The sequence below is a fragment of the Dromiciops gliroides genome, chromosome 3, assembly GCF_019393635.1.
Source record: "Dromiciops gliroides isolate mDroGli1 chromosome 3, mDroGli1.pri, whole genome shotgun sequence".
Taxonomy (NCBI): Eukaryota; Metazoa; Chordata; class Mammalia; order Microbiotheria; family Microbiotheriidae; genus Dromiciops; species Dromiciops gliroides.
In genome coordinates, this window is record NC_057863.1 from 119,906,549 (window position 1) to 119,933,531 (window position 26,983).

At 35.1% G+C, this 26,983-nt stretch overlaps 1 pseudogene; it reads right to left on the minus strand.

Annotated features, from left to right (window-relative positions):
- Window positions 1–2,980: 2,980 nt before the first annotated feature.
- Window positions 2,981–25,422, minus strand: LOC122747210 (annotated as a pseudogene).
- Between the last annotated feature and the right edge of the window lie 1,561 nt (window positions 25,423–26,983).

Consider the following 26,983-nt stretch of genomic DNA (forward strand, 5'->3'; position numbering starts at 1 on the left):
GATGATTACTCAAATCTTGGTCACTTCTAAGATTCTCTGTTTATGTGGAGAATTTCTTATCAATTAGTGCTATATAAAAACGGGATAGATTTCCTCACAAGATTGTAATACAATTACTTGAAGTGAGCGCACCATTAGTCAGGTACACGGAGAGAGAATTTCTGCATCTGGTAGGTTTGAGTACAGGAACTCTGAAGTATTCTGAAGCTCTAAGCTTCTCCTTCTTGCCTATCATATTTGGAATATTCCCTAATTTAATTTAATTATGCCTTAATTTGTCTACTACTATTTTAATTTTCCATATAACAATCAATGGAACGGTCAACAAACACTTATTAAGCCCTTATCTGATACTGTGCTAACCCCTAGGTTTATAAAGAAAAAGCAAAAAATAGTTATTGCCCTCCAGGAGTTTAGAGCGAAATGAGGGAGATGACCTATACATAAATAGGTAAATAAAAGATACATACAGAGTATTTGGAAGACACTAACAGTTAAGAGGACTGGGGAAAGAACTTGGCATCTTTCATTTGTCAAACATTAATATCTAGCTAAATATACTTTCTAGGATTTTAATTTAGGATTTAAATAAATGCTTATTAGAGAAATAACAAAATGGCATACTGACATATCTCATAAAGTCTTCATACTACTACTGAATTCACCAAAATGTCTTTGTTGTTGTTGTTGTTCAGTCATGTCTGACTCTTTGTGACCTGACTTGGGATTTTCTTGGCAAAGATACTGGAATGGTTTTCTATTTCCTTCTCCAGCTCATTTACAAATGAGGGTTAAGCAAATTGCCCAAGATAACCAATCTAGTAAGCATCTGAGGCTGGATTTGAACTCAGGAACTTGAGTCTTCCTGACTCCAGGCCTGACACTCTGTCCATTGAGCCACCTAGCTGGCCCAAATTTTTCTATCATGCCACAGAAACGTCTTTCCCCTGGAATCTTGCTCTACCCCTTGACTTCTTATATAGAAGATCGCCTCCAAGCAAGTTGCCTCTTCCCCTGATTAGCTCTTTTCTCCCAGAACCTCCATACTAAAGAGATCACCCAACTTTGTCATGTCTCCATTCTTCTCCAAGCTACACTCCTAACACTGTGGACTTCCTATACCATATTCCCACTTGTACACTCCCTTTTTCTTCTGCTTTTCAACTTGCTTTTATGTGTTGTCTTACACTATTAAAACTCAAGTTTCTTGAGGGGAGGGGCTTTTTCTTTTTGCTTACATTGGTATTCCTAACACTTAGTACAGGGTCTGGCACATAGGGAGAATTTAATAAATGCTTGTTGACTTGACTTTAAAGACTTTAATTAATATTAATGTAACCTTCTTTTAGAAGTCAAACCCCTAATGTGACTTTGTGGTCCTGGTGACTACAAAGTTGTCTCTGGCTTTGCCTCTGATTAGAGCCTCCCAACGAAAATTTCTGTGTTAAAATTCTATTGGTCTACTTGATACACAATTATTGTATACCATACCCAATGGAACATAAATGAAGCCCTTACTTTCCCTTTTTTCTATTCAGTGAATGCTAAATGAGGTACAAATAATTTTATATATAGATAAAATTTCCCTTTGGAATTGTTCAAGATTTAAGAATCTAGAGTCTATTAGGTTGAGAGCTATTTACTAGCATAGTACACTGAAAGTTGTTTGAACTATTTCTGGAATTAGGGACCCAAGTAACAACTATAGGAAGCTGGTTGACATCTCAGTTGTGTCTCAGTATTCAGCCCTTTTGCCATATTCTTTCAGGTTTTCTTCAACTGTCTTGGGTCCCTGTCCTAAAGACATTTACATCCTAACATGAGAAGACTACATTTTAAAAAAAGTTGTGGACGGGGCAGCTAGGTGGCTCAGTGGTAGAGCACTGGCCCTGGATTCAGGAGGACCTGAGCTCAAATCCAGCCTCAGACACTTAATACTTACAAGCTGTGTGACCCTGGGCAAGTCACTTAACCCCAATTGTCCCTCACCAAAAAAAAAAAAAAAAAAAAAGTGGTGGAGACCTGCATGAGAGGTAGAGGAAGTACTCAGGGAGGATGGAGGTAGCGATGGGGGACATGATGAAATCCAGACAGTCAGAAGGGAGACTGGGAAAAGAGTGAAAAAGGATGTGGCTTGTCCTCAAAATGTGGCTTCCAGGAGGAACTCACCATTGAATGGAGATGGCTTCAGAGTAGAGGTATATTCCAGTGCAAGACAGAAGCTAAGGCATGGTGACAATTTAGAGGTTCTGTGTCTTATGAGGCTGCTGCGAGGTCTTCTAACCTTAAGTATGAAAGTGGTATGAATGACAGACCTGACACAGAGTATAGAAGAAGGTTTCCCGAACTTGTAAGGAGATCTAAAAGAGGACAAGAATGTATGGTGATAGTTCTGTTTGAATATACAGCCCTTCTCATGATCATCTCCTCAGCAAAATAGCACTGAGGCAGTATGCATGCTGCCCTACAGAGAGTGAGAATTCTATGAGGCCTAAGGAGGGAGGACATCCACCATTATATACTCTATATGCACCGTCATATGAGCATTACATGGGCACCATATAAACAAGTGTAAAACCTTCATCAATACAAAAAGCAAGCTAACAAATAAACCCCTTTGTGATTTAGCTACTTACTCCAGCAGCGACTACTGGTCAGCTGTATCCCTGAAATCTTACTTAATTTCCCTTTATGCTTCACCCCCTTGAGACTTAACACTTAACATCCTATCTGTTCTGCTTCTGTTAACTACCTTTTAACATGGTTGGCCTTTCTCTAGATTATCATAGTTTCATAGTTTATAACATAGTCACACAGTGCATGGCACATAGTAGGTGCTTAATAAATGTTTATCTATGGATTATATCTCTATTCACAATTAGCAAAGACATGGCTATATAAGGGAATGATTATCTTTGGGAATTACCTATAGCTCTCTAGATTTACCTAGATGCCAGTACCATACTCTTTTAGGTTTTCTTCAGTTGTCCTGCGTAGGTAGTTGTGCACAAGTTGCCTTGTCAGCAAGTTGATTCTCATCTTCTTTAAGGGTACCCTCCAAGGATGTTGTAATATACGACAAACCTATACATTCCCAATAGTGGCTTAGGGAACATAACAATAACTCCAAATTCTCCTTAATGCCCCTTCTAATGTGTGTTCAAATCTTAATGTGTGTAAAAATCAATTTCCCCACACCAAAAAGCACTATCCATCTCATAGGACCTAATATTAAAAATATAAATTGAGGTCTGTCAGCAACCGTGAATAATGTTGCTATTCCTAGAAACAATGAGGTCACCCCAGTAGGTACTTCATTCAGAAAATAATCCTTAATCCTCTGGGTTTTAGTAGATGGTTTTGTTAAAACCATGTTGTTGTTTTTTAAATCACCTGGTAGATAAACTTCTGTTGTTGAGATTCTCTGCACTTAGCTAGGAAGGTTCTCACATGAGAGGCATACGTTACCTCTTGGCCCATACTCAAATACTTTTCCCCTCTCAATGATTTATAAGAACACGTGTTCCACTGGTCCAGTTTGGAGAATGCATAGTCACCTCTACAATTCAATGAGGTATCAGAGTAGGTCTTTAGTGGAGGTGGATTATAGTTAATATTATTAAAACATTCCCCTTATTAACTTATAAAGAGCTAAAAGTTCCTATTTATGTTTTGTTTTAGGAATTGAATGCCATTGGCTAAGGGGAATTCCAGCATATTTTTATTGAGATGTTATCCAACAGCTCTTGAGTGGGGTCCAACAATTTTCTCCAGTGAGATTCTTTGTTGAAGAAGAAAGAATTTGCCTGTGGCATTGGGACTCAGATCATTAAATTTATTGAATGATGTTTTTTTTTTCTTTGTGGTTGTTATTTAATTTATTAAACCAGCATAAGAATTAGCCTATGTTGAAAAGTTAAAGGGGGGGAATTAGAAGTCTATTCTGAGGGAAACATTTTTGCCTAAATAATTTTAATTTTTTTAGGTACAGAGTGTTTTCCCTCCAGATTTCATAAAACTGGCACCTTCCTTTAAACTCATCTTTCTTACTGAAAAAAAAAAATACTTTAGTGAGAAAAACTCAAAAGTCAATTTAAAAAAATTCTAGAATGAATATACAACACTAATGAACCCCTTTCTTTCATAATCATGTGCTTCCATCTAAAGCCAAGAAGCCTGAGAAAATCCCTGCTCAATTCTGTGATTCTGTGTAGCACTTGCTTATGAGGGTATATACTCTCATATTATGTTTCAACTACCTGTCTTCCATAGCTCAGAGGGAGAAGACTTGAGACTCTTGATGGGAGTGTGTTAAACCTTATCATGAGTAGCCTTTTCATCCTGGAGATATCTCTGCTCCTACAGCTAGCTCTCTCCTTAGATTGATGAAGTCCTAACCTGAAGTACCATTTCATGAATGTCTCAGTCATCCACCTTCTCTTTTCTCCTGACTCTCCAGACTTTTCTATTTCTTCCTTAGCAGCCTCCCATGTGGGCATCCTCCACTTTCCAGATTTCTTCTCTATATAGTTTTTTTCATTAAAATATAAATTCCTTGCGTGTAGAATGTTATTATTTTTGTTTGTATTTGTATTCCAAGCCTTGGGTCAAGATCTGAAACACTGTAAGCAAACAGTAAAGAATACTCTCTCTCTCTCTCTCTGTGTCTCTGTCTCTGACTCTGTCTCTCTGTCTCTGTCTCCCTGTTTCTATCTCTTTTTTTCTCTGTTTATCTATCTCTGTTTTTCTGTTCTTGTCTCTCTGTCTCTTTGTCTTTCGATGTCTGTCTACATCTTGAAAATTGTCTGATGACAAAAAAATTTTTATAAACAAAATCTTTCCTTATACTTCTTTTACCTTTGAAAATATCATACCCCTTACCTCCTGTTCTGCAGAATGATGAATATAATCTAGATCGTAAATTCTTCTTTGACTATTTTTATATTTTGCTCAACAGTTAGTAACTTATTTCCCAGTAATTTAATGTCCATAGGACATTAACAAACATAGAAATGCAAACCAAAACAATCCTGATGTTTGACCTCACAGCCAGCAAATGAGTAAAGGTGAAAAAAGACAGGAATAGTCAATATAGGAATTGTGGAAAAGCAAGCACACTAATCAATGTTGGTGGAATGGAGAATTGGTACAACAATTTTATTGTTTTTTTTTTGTTGTTGTTGTTGTTGTTATTGTTTTTGCAGGGCAATAAGGGTTAAGTGACTTGCCCAGGGTCACATAGCTCGTAAGTGTCAAGTGTCTGGGGCTGGATTTGAACTCAGGTCCTCTTGAATCTAGGACCAGTGCTTTATTCACTGTGCCACCTAGCTGCCCCAAGTGGAACAATTTTAGAAACCAATGTGGAGTTATGCAAATGAAATGACAAAGCTGTTCATACCCTTTGACCCAGAGATTCCATTGCAATGCATGTGACTTAGGTAGGTCACTGATTGCACACATGCATGCTCCCCCTCCAATAACAACAAAACAACATACACACTCCACTTAAACCAAAATATTTATGCTATCCCTTTTTTTTGTAAGAAAGAACTAGATAAACCGTAGATACCTCTCAATTAGGCCCAAATGTCTTCTGTTCCAAGAACCCCTTTCAAAAAAAATATACAACAAAAAGTGTTATCAACTCCCAGGGAATTTATTATCCAATACATAATATGCTTTTAGATTTATTCATTAAGTGTTTATATTAACTATATATGATGGAACTTTTATCCTCCCAAATTTCCAGATTCAAATTTACATCATGAAATTATCATTAGAAAACAAAAAATTTATGTAATCATAAAAATTCTAAATATAAATTCCAAAACTATTTGGAAAATAATTTCAAATGAATAATGTGGGGCATCCTGTAAGAGTTAAAAGAAGAGATCCTGTAAAACATCATATTCTTTCTATTATCTGTAAGCTTTCATGTAAAATTTATTTTATTCATTTTTAAATATAAGTAACATTTTAATAAATTAAGTTACAATGCTGACAATTTTAACACAAATAATTATATATAAATAATTGTATTGTTAAACATTTTATTTGAACATTCTAAAATAATATTTGGCTCAACATATTAAAAACACTCTTAAACCCTCTGGTTCCTTATCAGTTTTATTTCAATCAATCAATAAACATTTGTTAAGTACAACTATGTGCCAAGAACATTGGTAAGCTATTTATGAATTTTTCCTGAAAATAAGAATAAAATGAAAATGCTTGATCATAAAATAAGTGGTACTATCTCTGGTAAGCAGGTTATATTATACTACTTATACTGGGATACATAAATAAATATTCACAGGGAGAAGATCAAACCCATTTGGTAGGAATTCATTTAACTTCCTAACTCTGCAAATGAGAAATTTCTATTACTTTACCACTCCTAAGCCAAAGAAAGAAGTGTCTTCCTTTCTCCTCAAAATGTAGAAAAAAACATGTAATTCCAGGCTGTTGACCAATCTCAATTAATTAAGACCACTAAAACATTGATATGCTTTTCATGTACTTTGATTTTTTTGGCGGGGGATGGCAATGAGGGTTAAGTGACTTGCTCAGGGACACACAGCTAGTAAGTGTCAAGTGTCTGAGGATGGATTTGAACTCAGGTCCTCCTGAATCCAGGGCTGGTGCTTTATCCACTGTGCCACCTAGCTGCACTTTTTTTCATATACATCCTCTCTCACCTTTTCAAGACCTTGCTGCATAAGTCATCTTCTCACTCTTGAAGTTTTTGTCCTATTATAGTTTTTCATCACCTCTCTCAAACTCAAAATGTCAAAAAATATACTCATCAACTTCTCTCAATTTTCCTTCTCTTGACTTCATTATTTCTGTTAATAGTGTTATCATTCCCCCAGTAATTTATTTTTTTTAAATTGGAATTATCTTATTTCTTCTGCATTCCACAATACTCAGGTTATAGCAAGAGTATATTCATTCTTCATAATTGCCAATAGCTTATGTTACTTTCCATTCTAAATACCACCATGCTAGTTCATGTCCTTATAACTTCACAAATTCCAGTGTATGAATAGATGAATATTTCAGTGAATCTCTTAGTTCAGTGATTTAAGGATTCTTTCCAATGTGTAAGGATCCCAATAAAATCATAATTTTTCTTGCTGTACAAATGTTGTCTGTGTATTCTTCCTATATAAAAGCATGGTATACAGAATAATTATAGGATCATAGATTTAGAGTTGGAAGCAATCTCAGAAGTTATATAATCCTTTCTCCCTTCTATTTTGAAGATGATGAAACCGAGGCCCAAAAAGTGAATTACCCAGGGTCATACAATTTTTAAGTGGCAGCACCAGGATTTAAATACAGTTCTTTCTTGCCCCAAATCCAGCACTGTTATTTGCTGCCTCCAATATTCCATGTCAGTCTTTGTTGAGTGTTATGCCACTCCCTTACATAGGTATGGTTTCCTCATCTTATATTTGTGCAGTTCACTTCTTTAAAATTCAAAAGTAGGACTTTACATTTGTCTTTATGTTATATTTAGTATTTTCAGATTTGTCTTAGCCTCCTAGGATCCTAAGATCCTTTTAGATTTGAAGTCAGATCTAAGGCAGAGGTGTCAAACTTTCATGGGCTGCAAATGGCTGTAAAACTCTTGAGTGTGACCTAAACTAAGTCAAAATCTAATTGGTACAAGTTCACTAAAATAAATAAAAATGCAATACAACATAGATAATATTACCTTGGGGTTTTCCAGGTTAATATGCAAATATTTCTATTTGAGTTTGACAACACTGATGAATATACTAGCTGTTGCTTGCAGATTTGAGTATTCCTAAAAGGTAGAATTTTTAGAACTTCAAAACTAATCAGCTTTTGAGCATCTAGAAATAGAGAAGAGTCAAAAATAACTCTGTTGTTATAAACCTGTATTACTGAGAGGATAATGGTGTGATCAATGGTAATAGATAAGTTAAGTAGAAGGACAGGATTTGTTGAGACAGGGAGCTCATTTTCAACAATGTTGAGTTTTAGATATCAATAAGACATCTAGTTAGAAATATCCAGAAGATGGAGCTTTGAAACTAGAGGATCCTTGTAGATTTGGAAGTCAACTTCATGGAGGTGACAGGTATAACAAAAGAAGATCACTAAGAGAGAAGATATGAGTAAAGGACAGAAATTTGGAGGCAATTCAAGTTTAAAGGATATTTTAGAGTAGATGGGAACTTAGTGTATTTTTTTCAGTTGTAAAAGAAAAGGTTGCACTAGAACATCTCTCACGTCTTTCCAATCTGTTGATTGTATGATAAGCATAAGGAGTCATTAAACAGGGAAAGACTAAAAATGTATTAGAAAGAAGGGATAATTGTTAGAGAAAGAAAACAGTTAATAGGAGGGAAGGGTATAACCTTGGCAAATGCAGATGGTAGAAAAAAAAAGAAAAGGTAAAAATATGCTGCTTTCCCTGAACTATTTCAATAATATAAGGTCATTAACTAAATAAGAAGAGAGGGTAGAGTTGAGGACTTGATAAGAAGTGAGAAAATCTAAAACAGTCATTATACAGAATGACTGAAGGATTCTAAGAGACTGATTTCAATGCAACAATGAAGATGCTATTGAGGAGACCATATCAATTTGTCGTGAACCCAATTCACATGGTTTTGTGATTTCCTCCAGCAGAATCTTCAATTTCTAGAATAGGAGGAAAGGAAGTTGAAAGAATAAATTACTTAAGGTTCATTGGTAGCAGGATTTAGTGGGGGCGGGGTATGGGTTGGAGAATGATACATGGTAAAGGAATCAAGGAGGAAGGAGAAAGCACTGCATTAATTAGAGATTCAAAAGTAGAATTCTAGGGATCATAGAGGTCATTTAGTCTAAACATCTTCATTTTACACATGATGAAATTGAGAGCCTAGGAGGTTGTGCCTTATTCAAGACCATACAAGTAGTATGTTGGCAGGACCAGGATTCAAATCTGGATTCTCTGACTTCACATTCTGCTTTTTTTTTTTCATTGGGAATTTATTTCAAATAATTTCATGGAAAACAAACAATATTTTTATAGACACATTGTGCATTTGTATTGACATTAATGATATTTGTCAGAATAATCTTAGGACTATCCTTGCTTGACTCTGTCCGATTTAAAGCAATTGAGACAAAATGTTATTGTCTGGGAGCAAGAAAATTACACAGAATGGTACAGGATCTGTAGTCCCTTCCACACCATGATACCATCCCCCAATCCCCACCTCTATTATTCATTCTTTGTAGGACTTGTCACTCTTCTAGCTACTTAGAAATACTATGTTGAAGGCCAGGGGAAGGGGTTGCATTTTGATTTGTTTTATCTCCATTGGTTCCCTCCTAGCTCTCAGATTATATACTTTTGAAAAAAGCCATCATAGAAAGGGGTATTTCAAGGATGACAGCAAGAATCAAATGGCTGATGAACCAGAGATTGGATTCATCATATTTATAAGAACAATAATTATAACCTCTCCATGAAGTATGGAACTGAGTCATTGCCTCCTCCCACCCTTAACAGTGGTCCAGAAATCCAGCCTTAAATTTCTTTTGCATTAACTCTACTCAAAGATAACGATTACCATTTAACTCTGCGGTTACATAATCCTAGTGAAATTTTAATGTGGACATCTTGCATTAACTTTCTTCCCTTTAACAACAACAAAAAAAGGAAAAGGTGGCCCCTAAATAAATGAAACTCAATTTCACGGCACATTATCTCTCTCAATTCTTTCCTCACAGCTTTCATTTTCATTAAAATCACAGACAACCATAAATTAATAATTACTTCAGGTTGACTAAATGCAGGCCATACTATTTAGCTCTCGTTTTCTTACAGTGGCCCTTCTTGTTCATGCTGGAAAAATGTTAATTTAGATAATGTGGCTTGCCCCTTGTCATATAATTCTGTTTTGCAGTTTCACTGATCTATAATGGTCTGTTCTTATTAGATAGTATTAACTTTATCTTTTGCTCAATCAAGCTTTACATTTTGCTCTGAAGACAAGTTGTGAAATCTTGGCTGAAATGTGTTATTATCCGTATATCTATTATAATTCTATCCATTTCATTGTGCTATCTGTGTTTACCAACTGATTTGTGATTCCAGGCAGCTGTGAATGTATTGTCCATTAACTTAAAGTGTGTGACATACTTAAGTTAAGAGATACATGTGTAATTCCAACCTCCTGATAGTTATGATTATTTCAAAATGTTCTTTATTGCTGTACAATTTTAAAGGCATAAAGCAGTAGATTCACTTAAATAAAATGTAACTAAAATTTCAAAACCATTTGTATCTGAATATTTTCTGATCTTTGAAAACTTCTGATTAACCTTACTACAAGTTATTTTATTGTTTATTTAAAACCATGTTCCTTCAGATGGCTTCATCAGATATGCTTATAATTTTTAGAGAGATTCCACAGGGAGTACCATTATCCAATAATGCTTTAGTACACTGAAAATAATAAAATACAGGATATGCTAACAAAAATAGAAATGAACATTTCAGTCACTGATCCCTTTGTTGGCAGTATTACTTGTGAAAAAAGATTCACTTTCTTTAAGACATATAAAACTAGCTTGACATAAACACAATTGAGCTTCAACTTTTTTAAAAATAGCCTTATGGAATGAATTTGGGATGAAAATACTTTGAAAATAATAGATATGGTTAAGTATAGACCATGTTGACTGATTCTTTTGGATAAAAGTGAACAGAAAGATTCAGCTGCTTGCTTATAAACATATTTATGTAATTTGGTAAACCAGAATCTCAGCCTTGGCTTTCAGAGAGTAGGCCAATTAAGTAATTAAATTGATTATGTAGGTCAGAGATAAGGGTTTTGAATCCACACAAAAGTATAAGTCAGTAGAAGCCATTACATGAAACTCCCAACCTCTACAGGGCATTCCTCAGAGACCTGAAATATTTAGCATTTCTATGTTCTGTGATGTGTGTTAAACTTCTTCCATAACCTACTTTTTTTTATTGGTGTGCATTCATGCTGTCTTTTTCTTATAGCTAAAACTATCTTTTTGGTTGGTATTGAACCTCTAATCATTCCTACTTTTAGGAGTTTTTTTTTAAATCTTATATACCCAAAGTACAACAGTGCTTTAACTAGGGTGTGTGTGTGTGTGTGTGTGTGTGTGTGTGTGTGTGTGTGTGTAGGTGTGTCTACGTGCTCATGGAACAAATAGAGGAGCAGAACGAAAATTGAAAATAGGGCTGATGCAGAGGATGTTTTCCTCCAGTATGACTTTCAAGAGGTGGAGAGGAAACATGGCATTTCACATGATTCATAGAATTATAGATTGAGAAGGGATGTCAGAAACCATTTGGCCCAACTTCTTCATTTGACAGCTATAGAAACTAAGGCCCACAGAGGTTAAATGACATAACTGATGTCACACATATATTAAACATTAGAGAGTGTATTTGAACAAAGGGTGTCAAAGTACAGGGACCTTGCTTTTTCTACTCTACCACACTTATTCCTTGACTACTTGATGCCATTGAAGGAGTGGCTATTTATGGAAATGTGGGATTGGCTGAACTAGTTCAGAGGCCAGAAATGCATGTGCCAAGGGGAGAAAACACATCCTGAGTATGTATCATTCTTTTGCTCCGGATGGAAGGGCTGTTGTTAGAGATGGCAAGATCAAAGAATGAGACACTTTCACAAAGAGTGGACATGGGATAAGGGGAAGAACTAAATTTTAGCACTCTGGAACAAAGCCTCTAAATTCAAAACATTTTTAAAAGAGATCTGTTAGTGCACTCTCAGTTGCCCCATAGGCCTCTTGTGACCCCTGCCCGAGCCCACTCAATATCTTGTAACCATATTACATTAAGCTCCAAGATCAGATCATATCGCTTTTAACTTTCCTGTCATTCCTGTGTCCATCTAACACTAGTTACCCCATGTCATCATTGCTGACGGCTACATCCTGAGAGCTTCTCTGTGTGTCTCATTTGGACATAAACAGGCACTGAACTGCACCCCATAATTTGAAGAGTCCCAGAGGAAACATTTGTAATTGGTATAGTCTTAAAACAATACAACAATTTAAAATTGATCTGGGAATCTCATTTCCTTCTTTGCACCAAAGCCCAGCTCTTCTGGCTGTAAATACTATTTTGCACGTATCAACACCAGTCAGTACTTTGAATAAATGCTGTTTGCTTAATTATCAAACTGTTTTGGAATGAATTTTATCTCCAAACAAGTAAGCTCTGATATTCATTCCTGTACAGAAAACAAAGGAGTACCAAATTCTGATACATTTAAACTCTTTCCCCTCAAAATCCCCCCAATATTTATGAATGTTGGAGAGGAAAGATAAGAAGAAAAATAAAATACTTTATTATCATACTTTAACTGAATTAGGACAAGGAAGTATGGGGAAATCAATAGGCAAATTTTATTTATTTTTCCTTTTGTTTCCCAGGCTAAGCAATTCAGGGTTCGGGGCAAATGGCGAATGAGCAAAACAATCTGGAGGGATTCCAAAAACTAATCAAGCATCCAACTTTGCAATTCTGTGCTTTGCAAAAAGCATTTAGTTCTTGTACAGCTTAAAATAAGCCATTGCAAAAAACCTTACAACTCAGAAGCAGCTATTCTACTTTCTGGATCAAAATTTTGAAAATATTAATAGTCATGCCATGGACCCTCCTGAACTATGTGCAAAATAGCCCCCAATGTTTCATCAACATGATATAGCTATTACAAAATCCAGAAAGACAAAGGGTGCCATAAATTACTATCTGTGTATCTTACTAGCCTTCACAGAGTAGCTCATTTTACTCTGGTTATATGACCTAAAGGAATTATTTAGTGCAGAGTGGAAGGGGGGAAAAGAGTCTGTGCAGGAGTTAAGCAATTTGTGTTATAATGTTAAGTTGTGAGAAAAAGGCCATAATGTCAGCTAACCAATGACTGATGCTACTAAGTTTCAAGACCATAACTTGCAGTTTATGGAAATGTTAGAACCCTTTAAATGGTGATCAACAATAGAAGGAGCCAGACACCCCCTAGCTATGTGAATGTGCCAGGTCACTAAAACTTTATCAACCTGAGACTCTTGATTTACAAAATAGGCATGATAGACTTTAAGTATTTTCTCACAGAGTTCTTGGGAGGGAAAATGTTTTAGCATGTTAGAGAGCAACATCAGCATGAAATACAATTATAAATATTATTATTATTTCCCTCTCTGGTATTTGTGTGAATATGTGAATAAAAATGACACAGGAAGGGAAGTTGGAGTGGAAGGCAATGTTTACCTTTGGTGAAAATAACCACATTGATGAGATCATAGATATATTGCAACTCCAATTCCCCACTGCTTATAAACTCCCAGAAGGCAGACTATTTTTGTCTTCTTTGTAATCCAGAAATTAGCATACTGTCTATTAGATGGCAGGGTCTTGAGAAATTCTTGATCACATTACTTCTTCACCTTGTCAACTGCTTATTGGATACTTCATACTGGATGCTTCCGGAACATTTCAAACTTGTATCCAAAATAAAATATTTTCTCTCTCCCTCCTTCCCTGCCAATTCTCTTACAAAATTCTTTAGCAGATCAAAATCATCCTGAACTTCTCATTTCCCTTCACCTCCCATATCCAATCAATTACTAGTTGCAAGTCTTGTCAATTCTTCTTCCAGAACATCTCTCACAGCTGTCCCATCCCCATCACTCACAAAGACACGACCCTAATTGCACTCTTCATCATTTCTGGATCAGTCTATTGAAAAAACTTTCTCATTGGTCTCCTTGACTCAATTCTTTCCCCTCTCCAATCTATGTTTCATATGTTGCTGTTGCTGTTGTTGTTGTTGTTGGTGGTGGTGGTCCTTTATTCTTGAAGAGGTCCATGACATTGGGGTGATGTCATGATTTGCACTGAATTAGATTTAAGTGAGGGAGAGTTGTGGGAAGGCTGTGCAAAGTCACCAACCTCAATATCTCCTCCAGGGCCACCTGGGTCCAGGGGCAAGTTATATATCAAGAAGACTGAAGATGGTCCCAGGCGTTTTATAAGGCAATTGGGGTTAAATGACTTGTCCAAGGTCACACAGCTAGTAAATGTCTGAGGTGAGATTTGTACTCAGGTTCTCCTGACTCCAAGGCCAGTACTCTATCCACTGCACCAACCAGCTGCCCCTAGCAGTTCCATATAGCTGCTAAAATTATAACCAAAACACAGGCTTGACCATGTCACTCTGTCCTTCACCTATAAGGCACAATGAAACCTTACTGCCTGTAAGAATCAAATACAACCTCCTCTGTTTGGCAGCTAGAGCTCTTAACAATCTGGCTATTATATTCCTTTCCAAGCCTACTATGTATTACTCCTGTTCATGTAGTCTATGGTCCAATAAAAATACCTCTCTTTCTGCTCTCCACATATAACATTCTATCACTCATCTCTGTGATTTTGCACAGGCTTGTCCCATGCCTGGAATGAGCTCCATCCTCACTCTTACATTTCAGAATCCCTTTCTTCAAACCTCAGTTCAAATGATATTTCCTTCATGTAGTCCATCTCTATTAAAAAGCTGCTAGTTCCTGTCCCTACCAAATTACCTTGAATTTATTTTGTAAATATGTATATGACTATATAAATGTATGTATATATATATAAACATATATACATATTTTCATGTACATGTAAATACATACTTGTACGTTTCTGTTTCTATGTGTCATCTCCACTGAACTCAGGGAATGCTTCATTTTTATCTTTGTATTCAATTGCCTAGTACAGTGCCTGGCATGTAGTAACTTAATAAAAAAATCTTAATAAAAGTTGATTGATCTATTTTTTATCTTAGGATAATATCATCATTTTTCTTTGGTCACTTTAACTCATTTATGTTGAATATGCTAACATAAATAATAAGAACCTAATACAACAATAAATCATAAATATTCATATTTTTCAACTGAATGAAGAAATATTTGGAACTAATAATGAGTTATTCTTGCAGTCTAGTAAAGGGATCTTCAGATATTTTGTGAGGAGTTATGTTTCATTTTTCTTTTAGCCTTGGGATCACATAGCATGAGAAGACAGATGCAATTAGAGATATCTAGACTGTAAAGAGCTTATAAGAAAAATCAGAGCTAGAGATATAGATTGGTGAGTCATCTGAATAGAACTAATACAATTGTTTGAGTGAATGAGATTTCCAAAGGAAAAATACATATAGAGAAGAAAGGTCATGGGTGGAACATGGATGGATAGTGAATACCCCTAGCTTGAGGAATCAGCAAGAAAATGAAAGGCGAATGAAGGAGACAAGAGTTTTTGAAGAAGTATTGGAAATAGATAATCAAGAAAATATGGCATCTATGAAGTCAAAGGATGAGAAAGTATCTGGAAGGACAGAGTGGTCAATTGTGTTCAAGACAACTGAGTGCTCAAGGATAATGAAGTCTTAAACAGTCCACTGGATTTAATCAATGGGACATGACTAGTGACCCTTGAAGAAGGAGCTCCAGGGAAGTCATAGGAATAGAATTCTAATTGTTATGTGTTGCTTCTCAAAGTCAGTGATTTCCTCAGAAAACTTTTTCTAAGGAACTTAAATTGGTTTTACAAAAAGTGGAAGGCAAATCTAACTTCTGACATTTGAGCAAAAAACCAACCAAACAAAGAAAAACAATGCTATGCCTGCAAAATTCCAACTACTGGGAATGTTAAGGCTCTGGGAAGTCTTCATATGGGTAAGTAGTTATTAATAATATAGCAGTCACTTACTCCAGTAACAGTAATTTTGGGGGTGGCTTTTCTCCCTTCTTTCAGTTCTCTAGAGAATGCATCCTGGGGCAGCTAGGTGGTGCAGTGGATAGAGCACCAGCCCTGGAGTCAGGAGGACCTGAGTTCAAATCCAGCCTCAGACACTTAACATTTACTAGCTGTGTGACCTTGGGCAAGTCACTTAACCCCAATTGTCTCACTTAAAAAAATTAATTTTAAAAAAAAGAGAAAAAAAAAAGAATGCATCCTTAAACACCTTTAAAATAATGTTGTGTCACCCATGTATACTTCTTCTAGTTCAGCAACATTGCTTTCTTTAGTTCCATTTCCACTACTTTATGTAACACATTGGTCCTGTTATGTTAGAATCCAAATGTGGAGGCTCCATTGTAATTATTGTAGAAGAGAGTCAAAGGTTCATGGTGAAGAAAAGTACACTGTGGCACATCACCAATGGAGAATTGTGTTAAAAAGCAGCAGCAGAAGGAAGTCTACATTAAACATCAGAGAGATCAGAAAAGTAGGTTCTTTAGTCATGTAATGAAACCAAGGAATAGTCAATAGCCACTTCATGTCATGTAAGTGAAAGAAGGCCTCACCACCTTAGGGTACTAGATGGAAAATCTTATTGACATACACAGACAACAATCACAAAAGATATAGTCAGGAAGATTATGACAATAAAGATAAATAAAGGATAGTACAAACACATGAAAATAGTCTGGAAGTAGCTATGTGGAGAAATATGTATAACACCTATTTATAGGCCCTCTATTAAAGATAAGGAGTACTTTTTGTTTTGGGGGGTTTTTTTTAGTGAGGCAATTGGGGTTAAGTGACTTGCTCAGGGTCACACAGCTAGTAAGTGTTGTGTCTGAGGCCGGATTTGAACTCAGGTACTCATGACTCCAGGGCTGGTGCTCTATCCACTGTGCCACCTAGCTGCCTGGAGGGGTACTTTTAAAAGGAGAGGATTGCAAAATTGTGGTATAATTCACTCAATCAGTAAACAAGTATTTATTAAATACCTACTATTTTATCTGCTAGGCACCATGATAGAGGATGGGAATAGAAATACAAAGAATGAAACAATCACATGTCATAATAAGGTAGAGAAGAATATTTATGCTAATATATAGCATAAATATAATGTGAATACATGTTTAAAATACAAAACAATTAAGACAATGTGGTTTGGAAGGGAAAGCACTAGAGTTGGGAATTGAAGTATACCAGGAAAGACTTCATGCAGAAGATTTTATGGCATAGGTATCCACAAGAGAGGGTAAAATTTATTAGAATACTGTGAATTAGGGATGTTTGAATGGCAAGATAAATCTGTAATTGGTACAAATGAAGGAGGCAGGGCTTTATATTAGCTAATAAGACCTGAAAACATATTTTGGGATAAGGGCAACCCAAAAAGTGATATTCTCCCCATGATATACTGAAAGCCCTATATAAATGCCCTTTGAGGAGTATTCACATTCTGCCCTCCCCACCGCCACTTATATAAACAAGTCAGGAGGAAGAACCACTGAAATAACAAGTATTTACTAAATGCTCAGTGTTGCCCCAGGTTTCGGTAGGGTATGAAAAAGAAACAAGAGGCATGGTTCTTGATAGCATTGAGGTATAATATAGATACATGGTCTTTGAAGTAAGGGAGCCTACATCTCTAAAGCAGGGCTTCAGAGTGGGTTTAAATGAAGACTCATGGATAGGTGGTAATTTGCCCCATAGATCTTATGACCTGATTTTTACTCCCAAACCTCTGATTCTTTTAAACTTCCCTATTTCTTTCTAGAGTACCACTATCTTTTCAAACACTCAGATTCACAAACTTGATGTTGTTAAAAACTACTCACGTTTACTCATTCCATATATTGAAGTAGTTGCCAAATCTTGTCTATTCAGTCTTTAATATATATTTTAGGTAAATCCCCTTTTCTTTACTGACACAACCACCTACCAGCCAAGTTCAGGCTCCCATCATCTCTCCCTTAGATTAAGTGTCTCTTAATTTTCCCCACTGCCTCTCATCTCTACCCACTACCATTCATCCTTCACATGCCTGTCAACCTAATTTTCCATCTATACAAAGAGAAACAACATTGCTGCTCAAAAAAATGTAAGTCATTATTTGATGATTTTTCTGTGTATCCTTCAATTTTTAAAGTATCTTAAAAGAAAAAATTCACTTGCTTGGCTGGCTACATTGATCAAATTAACGGAACAATTAATTACTAACAAGCAATTATTATTTAAAATTCCATTCTTTCCCTCAGGACATACACAAGGATGCTTCAAAAAATGAAGCATATTCAATCACATTGCTCTCACTAAAATATGATCATTGATAATATTTATTGAAAACAAGAAAGTTGTATTATATATTTTAAAAATATTTATTCACTTTTACCTCATCCTTTTAAATGTCTATTTTATAAAGTATATAACATATTGTTATAATGTGTATATGCACAGATATAAAATGTAAACCTATATGCATGTATCAGAAATTATCAATTTTTTAAAATTATAGGATGTTACCAAAAAAGTCTGAAGACTATTATTCTATTCAGTGAGACGAAAATTCACACACACATATACATTTAAAGAATAATTATGTATTTAACTGTATACTGCAACTGATGAGAACTAAAGGAATATAGGTTTATAAGACAAAGAAATAATGGACTAGAGCATTCACAGATATCCCTACAGAAGGAAAGACTAGATGTGCTGTTATCCCTTGAAGAATGGGTTATGATTTAATGAAGTAGACAAAAAGGTGAACTTTCCTTGAAGGAAGAAGAGGATAAGTAAAGGCAAGAATAAGCTTGGTCTGTTTGGAAGAAAGTGAAGAAAGTAGCCTGATAAGAGCCAAGATTATATACTAAATAATATTGGAAAATATGGGTGCAGAGAAAGTTTTGTTTTTGAAACCAGGTAAAGGATGTTGACGCAGCTAGGGGGAACAGTGGATAGAGTACTGGGCCTAGAGTCAGGAAGTCTCCTCTACCTGAATTCACATCTGGCCTCATATACTTACTAGCTGTGTGACTGGGCAAGTCATTTAACCCTGTTTGCCCTCAGTTTCCTCATCTGTAAAATGAGCTGGAGAAGGAAATGGCAAACCACTCATGTATCTTTGCCAAGAAAGCCCCAAAATGGGGTCACAAGAGTTGCACACAACTAAAACACCTGAACAACAACAAAGGATGTTGAACTGGGCTGTGGCAAAAGGGAGACATTTTCAATTCATTAACAAAGGAGTGAAATGATGAAAATGATCACTCAAAAGATCAGATTAATTGTTAAGATACAGAATTGAATGGAGAGGACAGAAGCTAACAGAGATAGGAAAAGCAAGTAGGAAGTTTCCGAGGCAATAAAAATACAAAGCAATTATGGCTTAGTCTAGGAGAGAAGTAGTAGATTGTAAAAGGTGGTTTGGTGGTTGGCTGGTTGTTGTCCATTCTTGAATAGGAGCAAAGTGGCATCACTATGTTAGAGTCAGATTACATGTGTCCAACTGTAGCTGATAAGACAAATATGAACTTGGAATGCTCTACCACAAGTTGGGCACAAATAGTCCATGTGAACATTTGGGGAGGATTCTCTAAATCCTGCTCATTCTGCATTTCTTTTGAGCTACTTCAATTCTACTTTACTTATAGAGCATAATACTTTCTTTGATGAAGGCATGACATGCTGGGCAATACTATACCAGTGTCTCCCATGTCATGTAATCAATTCCAAAGTTCTTCAGAGAGACCTTGAAAGTATCCTTGTATAGCTTCTGACCACCATTTGAGTGCTTGCCTTTTTTGTGAGTTCTCCATAAAGTAGTCTTTTAGGTAAGCATACCTTTGGGACCTTTTAAAGGAAGAAATGAGAATACAGTGACAGGGTAATCTTAGGTGATGGAGAGAGAACACACAAATATGATTACACATTTCTTTCCTAAGATGATTAGAAGAATGAAATCATTGACAGATATTAGGTGGTTGGGAAAAGGATCCATTCTGATATCTGTGGAAGGGACCCAAATATAGATTCATCAGGGTCATGTAGTGCAAGTTGGGAAGATATATGATTTCTATTGCTTAATGCTTAACTCCTTTGTGTAAAAATATAAAATCACTTATGATTCTCCCTAAAAAATGATTTTCTTTTTTTCATTCTTATTAATGAGAATAACACATTACTGATTATGTTACAATATTTATTAACTACATTCACCTTCTCATGTAAAAAAAAGCTATTCAATTATTTTACATTAAGCATGTACTCAAATTTATATATATATATATATATATATATATATATATATATATATATATATATATATATATAATTTAGGTGTTGTGAAAACATAAAGGACTGTAAGGCTAATAATATACAGAAACTTCATCATTTTAAAGTGTTAATTGGCATCTGTACTGAAGTACAAAGAAAATCATAATTCAAGGTTGGAACAATGAAGTTATTTAACAAAACTTTTTTTATTAAATTGAAACAAAAGTCATGGATTTGTGATTCCATTGACATAAGAACTCATATATCTAGTAAATATTAGAGGCAAGATATGGACCCAGGTCTTTTTTTTTTTTTTCCTAAGGCCTCTATCTACTATACTGTGCTGGAAAAAAAAAAAACACCTTGCTTTTTTAACTCAATAAAAATGTCATATTTTCATTTGTTTACACTCAATAAAGATTTTTTTCATTTGAAATGAACAGAATTTTTTACTCCTGATCTCAAGAAGTGATTTTTATTTTCCTTTGCTTTTGTTTTTGGTTTTTGTTTGTTTGTTTTTTTTTTTTTTTAGTGAGGCAACTGGGGTTAAGTGTCTGAGGCCTGATTTGAACTCAGGTCCTCCTGACTCCAGGGCCGGTGCCCTATCCACTGCACCACCTAGCTGCCCCTTCCTTTGCTGTTAAAGACAATTATAACATTGTCTCTGCAATTACAATCAGCCCATTTTCCGCGCTTAATATGTTAAATCATATAATACAAAATTGCTTGATGAATCTTATTTATTCGCAGCATTTTTAGTCAATGACTCCCTGATATTGCATATTACATAATTATAGATTGTTCAAAAGTCTTAGTTCAGTTTTCAGATTTAATTACAAAAATAGCAACTGATATTTTGGGGACATCCTCTATAAAGTTAATGGAATTCTATAAAATCCCTCCAGCCTTTTATCCACCTGTTAGTCTTTCCCTGGCCTCAGAAAGCAGCTGAATTTGTCTGCTACTAACAATGCGATGGGAATGGAATGTCTGGCTTGTCCGTATCCAGGTGGTGAGATTGTACATGGGAACCACTGGTTGTGGAAAAGTGTATGGTTTTCCTGGAAAACAAATCCAGGAAATATATTGCTGTATAGATTGCTTTTTATGCATCGAGAATAGTGTGAAGTTCTGTTATATCCATTCCTCAGACCAAATTTAGATCATGAGTAATGGAGTCATTCAAAGTTTACTTACAGGAACATGGTTATTGTTCAACCTGTGTCTCTCTGTGTTACACAAGAGGATTTCAATCAAAATTTAAAAATTGTAGGAGAAAATAAAGATCTTTCTAAAAAATTACACTCCCTTATATTAAAAGAACAGAGAAGACAAATTATACCGTATAGTCAGCCTCAGAATCATTAAGACCAGGGTTTTGATTCTATCTCTGACCTACACTGAGTGTGTGACCATTGACAAGCCATTTTAACTCCTCAATTATCCAGACTACTCTCTAAAATCATAAGTAGCAGAATAGATATTACTCTGCATTAAAAAAAAAAAGATTTCTTCCTTAGGTATACCCACTATCAGTGAAATCACAGTCTGTAGATTCCTCAACTTCCTCCTATAAGATAATAATAATAGAATTCAAAACTATTTATTTTTTAAATTTCAAATTAGTTTACTACCAATATTATTGTCAAAGGTAGCAATTGTGTAAAGAATAGAGAATATAATATGCTTAGATCCAGGAAGATAAGAGTTAATGTGCTACTTTTTACACATAATGGATGCATGACCCCAAGAAAGACCCTTCCCTACTCAGTGTTCTAGACCATTCATCTGAGATAAGTGGCTGAAAAAAATGGCACACCGGTTTGATTTTCTTATCCAAAAGATTTCTATACCAACCAAATCCCTGGTCTGTTTTCTGTCCCTAATATTTTGTTTGTCCAATATTGGAATCATTCTTCTTTTTCAGTACTTTTTTTGTCTTTTGAGTCAGGGTGAGAACAAGAAAGTGCTCTCAAATAATGTCTGTCTTCTCAACATATGGTGAAAATATATGTCTTTTCAGAAATGGTATCAGAAGGATACCAGATTCTGCTGGGTAGTAAATTTACTCATGGTTGGTTGGGATAATATTTTAACCAAATCCAAACACTGCATTTTTTTTCTAAAACCAGTCTATTTACCCTACGAAGTGATGAAACCATTCATATAAAAAGAATATTGAGATCACTAATTGAAAAAATTTATATATCATTGTCCACATTGTATGTGTGCTTTTTTATGGATTAAAGGAAAACTTTTAAAAGATCAGAATAAAAAGATTTGGACTAGAATTCTGTTCATTGAGGAAGGAAACTTTTAGCAGTATCATTTTCTACTCAGTTAAGCAGCTGAGGCTGACTTCTACCAATAACAGGGGAATGACTTAGAAATAGGGGTGAGGGAGTAGATGAGGACAATCCTTGAATTTTCTGCATTTGACTGTTGAGAAAGGAATTGATGTGAAGTAAGAGAAGAATATACTAAGTATTCAAGGTCATTCACAATTTGGCTCCAACTTTCCTTTCTGGCCTTATTTCACAGTACACTCATTCACATAGCCTTCCATTTCAGAAGATGAGACTATTTAACATTTCTGGAATAGATACCCCTTTTTCTCTCTGTGTCCTTCTTCTTGATGTTCTCTTAAATGCCATCACCCATGTCTCTACCTAATATCTTTATTGATTTATTGATTCCAGATTTGATAGGAGAGATAGTTTCCAGTGGAGGGTCTTCCAGAGACAATCCAGAGTTTCCTTCTTCTGAAGATGTCACTTTCAAATGTATCTTAACTCTTAGAGTCAGAACATTTTCTATATAGAGAGAGCTAAATCTAAGCCCATCTTGTCCTGTCACATGTGAAAATATAATACTTGATCCTGATTATGCCTATGGTTTTCTTTAATTTTTTAAAGGCCAAATCAACCTTTGTTTTACCTCCAGGGCATATGACATAGTCTATTAATGTTTTCCTCCCCAAAACTTAATCATAACTTAACTTTTTCTCCTTCTGGAAAATAGCAAAATAACCTTAATAAATATGCTCATAGTGGCAGGTAAGGGGAATATCAAAAGATGAAGAAGCTACATAGTTTTATTTTTTTTAATTTACATACATTTTTATATTATGAATTCAATAGCTTTCATAAGGCATTAATCACTCAAGTTACAAAAAGCTTTTTATGAATATTGCTCTTCATGCTCAGACTAGAGAATATTGCAATGACCTCCCTAAAATTGGTATATGATTATTACTTACATAATGAAGTCAGTGAACACTGACATTCTTTGTTGATATCATTAACTTCATCTAACAGTGCCTGTTTGGAAATCATGATTTATAAAATAAAACAGAATAGAGCTCTTCCTAGAGATGTATTCCCAGAATGCCCCCCCCACACCACCCCCACAGTGTTTAGCATTTCTTTTGTTTTTTTTTCTTACTTTTTTTTTGAAACCCCTGAATCAGTATCTGAAATTCTCTCCCTTGGGTGAATGTCACTATGTCCATTTGATGTCCCATTTGCTCCTCTGTTGACTCTTCATTGGGATTGGAGTGGGGAGGGGTAACTTCTCCTTTGTCTAATTTCTGCTGCATTTCCTGAAGCTTTGTTACTTCTTTGTCTATTGACATTATGCTAATGAGATTAAAGTCATGCATGCTGACCAGGTGAAGCATGAAGTTTTGACAGAGATTCTTCTTAATGATTTTCTGTCCATAATTCTCTACAAACAGCATACAGACATGATTCATTTGATTGTCAGCAATAAACCCATGCTTCATGACATGTAGATTCCATAATTTCAGCACTTCTTTCTCTCCTTCATTGACATCATACAATTCTTCAATTTGAGTAATATTTTTTTTCTTTCTTTTAGCCATTCAGGATCCCTTTCATCTTCACTATCTACTTCCATTTTTTGTTGGCAAAGCAAGTAAGCAAGTGTCCCTAGAGCCAGTTTTGTCCACTGCTGGCATGTTCATTGCTGTTTTCTACTTCTTCATTTTCAGATTCAAGAAATTCAGACATACTTGTTTTTGCATGTTTTGGACATTTAAGAATGTGTGTGATAGGTGTTTTCTTTACTGGCCCATTACAACTGAAGGTAAATCTAGTTTGACAATGAATATCTTGAGAATTTCCTGCATAGGAGTTATCCTAAACACTCATTGATAGAAAGATCTATTCAAGCACCTTTTAGATGATAGATATTATTGAAGTTAAATCTGCTATGAGAGAGCTTAAGATGTTTGTGTAAACTATAAAGTTTGTGGCAGTTTAACATCCACCAAGGGCCATGCAAATCATCTCTGGCTTCATTTTGTTGTCTTGTATTGTTGTTATAAAAGGACTAGTAAAATATGTGTACCTTTTTCTGGGTCTATTTAAAATATCCTTTTTTATTTGCAGATCTGTAGTTAATGATTCTTTCCCAAATATAGTCTGAGATGACTTAACAGAACCAGGCTTATTTCTTGAGGAAGGTTCTGAATTTCTGTTTAAAAGAAGATTTACTATAGGAGCTATAGATTTATCATTGACATCTCTGTCCAATGAAAATGAACTGTAATTTAGGTGTTTTCCATCAAGAATCATTTCCTGTATTGCTCTTTTATTACTGATTGGACATTCTTCCATTTCCTGCATGGCTACTTTGTATTCCTCCTTCTAGAAGTTGCAAGTGCCTATTTTTATCAAATATTGGGCTATAAAAGTCCTTTTGTTCATCTTCAGAATTTGAAGAGTTTGTTGTCTTCTACCTGGAAGTTCTTTATTGATATCCATATTTCATTCCATTAAAGTCTTGTCTTCCTGTCTGAGTCACTCTAAATAGCAATGAGTAAGAATTTACCATATGGCTGTTACTAGATTCAAATTCATTACTTGCAACAGTAAGGGATGCATAGTTCATGATTTTATTTCAAAGGCACCTGCTTTTTTACCTGTAGGAACTTGTCTTATTACACAGCACACATACTTTCATTTTGTTTTTGTGGTAATCTTTCACAAGTAGAAACTTCACATTAACCAGAATTTTGTTCATACTCCAAGTTTTGCATAACATTTCAATCTTGTGGGAGAAATCAGTAAATGTAAACTAGAGATGAGCTGACCAGCTATGAGGCTTATTCTTTCATTTTTCTCTACTTTTGATAGCATTTCATACACTTACATACTTTCCTTTTGATGTTCTGGAGTTTCAGTGAGATATATAAGGTAATAGTTCTGTGCAAAAAATATTGGTGTCATGAGATTTTGAGTGTGAAGAAATGTAAAGATCTGTATTGGTTTCTCAAAGGTCTGCACAAAAAAGCTCATGGCCAGCCTGGTCCTGACCCCAAGTTTGGCTTTTTCCAAAGTCAACAGAGCAGCTTGCTGCTATGTATTATAGCCACCACTGTCTCTGAAACCTTGAAGCCTGATGCCAACATCAGTGACCACCACCATGCTTCTGATACATGTAGTTTTATAACATTGAACTTGATGTCAAAATAAGGAAGGTTTTAGGTAATGATATCCTGTTGATGATGTAAGGTCACTGATTAGTTAATCAACCACAGATAAAAGTTCAGAGTCCAGAAGAGAATGAAGCAATGCCCAGGAATTAGGTCTCTTAACAAATCATATTCATGAACATCCGTTTCTGATAGGATGAGCAATTGACCTTATCAACATAGTTTAACCCAAGTTGCATTGTTTAGGTATTCACTGATTGCTTCCTGATAGCAATTAATCTTTTTCAATTCAAAATATACTTCATTATGAACATATTACTTTCTATACTTCTCAGAGTTCTTGACCTAAATATTTTCAGGTGATATTATTATTATTGCTTAAAGAAAAATTGAAATGATACTTTTTGTGATAAAAGAATGAAATTATTGTTGAATGAATGATAAAAGTGAAAGCAAAAAAAGAGAAAAGACTGGGGATAAAAGGACTGTGTGTGTACACATACTATATATTCCCATGCCTATAATATCTATTTGATTTCTCATTCTGAAGAATGTGCTTTAAAAAAAGGAATACCTGAAAAATTACTAGGGAACTAAATAAAAAAAAAAACTAAAATGATATTTAAAATTATAAGATACATTATAATCATTCAACTATTGTTTAAAAAATTTTCAGGAAGAACAAACTGCCTTCATAATGCACTAAAAAAGTAAAATAAGTTCAACTTTGATCATATGGTAGATGTGAAGTTTATTTGATAATACATTAAAATTATATAATATAAATCTTGATATTCCTAGTTATACAAGTAAGGAAATGCTCCTTGAAATTCTGACAATTTTGTTAAGGCAAAAGGTATAAAACCAGAAGCACAGGAGATTTGATTATTTGATAACTCTAACAAGGCACCTACATAGATAAGTTACTTAGTTTAAAGTGAAGTTTCTATAGCCTTCTGTTGCCAACATCTAATTTTCAAATGATTGACAAGAGTGCTTTGGACTTGATACCTGAGAAATCATGAACTCTAGAACTATTTTGTTTGATTATTGGATGAATGAATATTGCTCTGAATATGGTTTATCTGGCAGAAGTGGTGATTTTGTTAATCATCATGAAATAGAAATGCTTTGGATGAGGAGAAATATCTAAGAAAATTAATCAAGATGATTGGTCGCATTCCTTTTCTCTGCACAGGTACCTGGAAAAGTTGAATCAATCAACACTTTATTAAGTTCATACTATGTTCCAGGCACCGTGGTAAGTGCAGAATTGTGACAGAGGATTATAACTCTCATTGCATTGCCACCCCACACTAGAATTTGGATGAAATGTGATGATCAGTCTTGGTCCCATGCAATGAATGACAAATGATAGAATATACTTGCCTCCTGATAGAAAGGGAGAAAATTGCTCTCCTTTT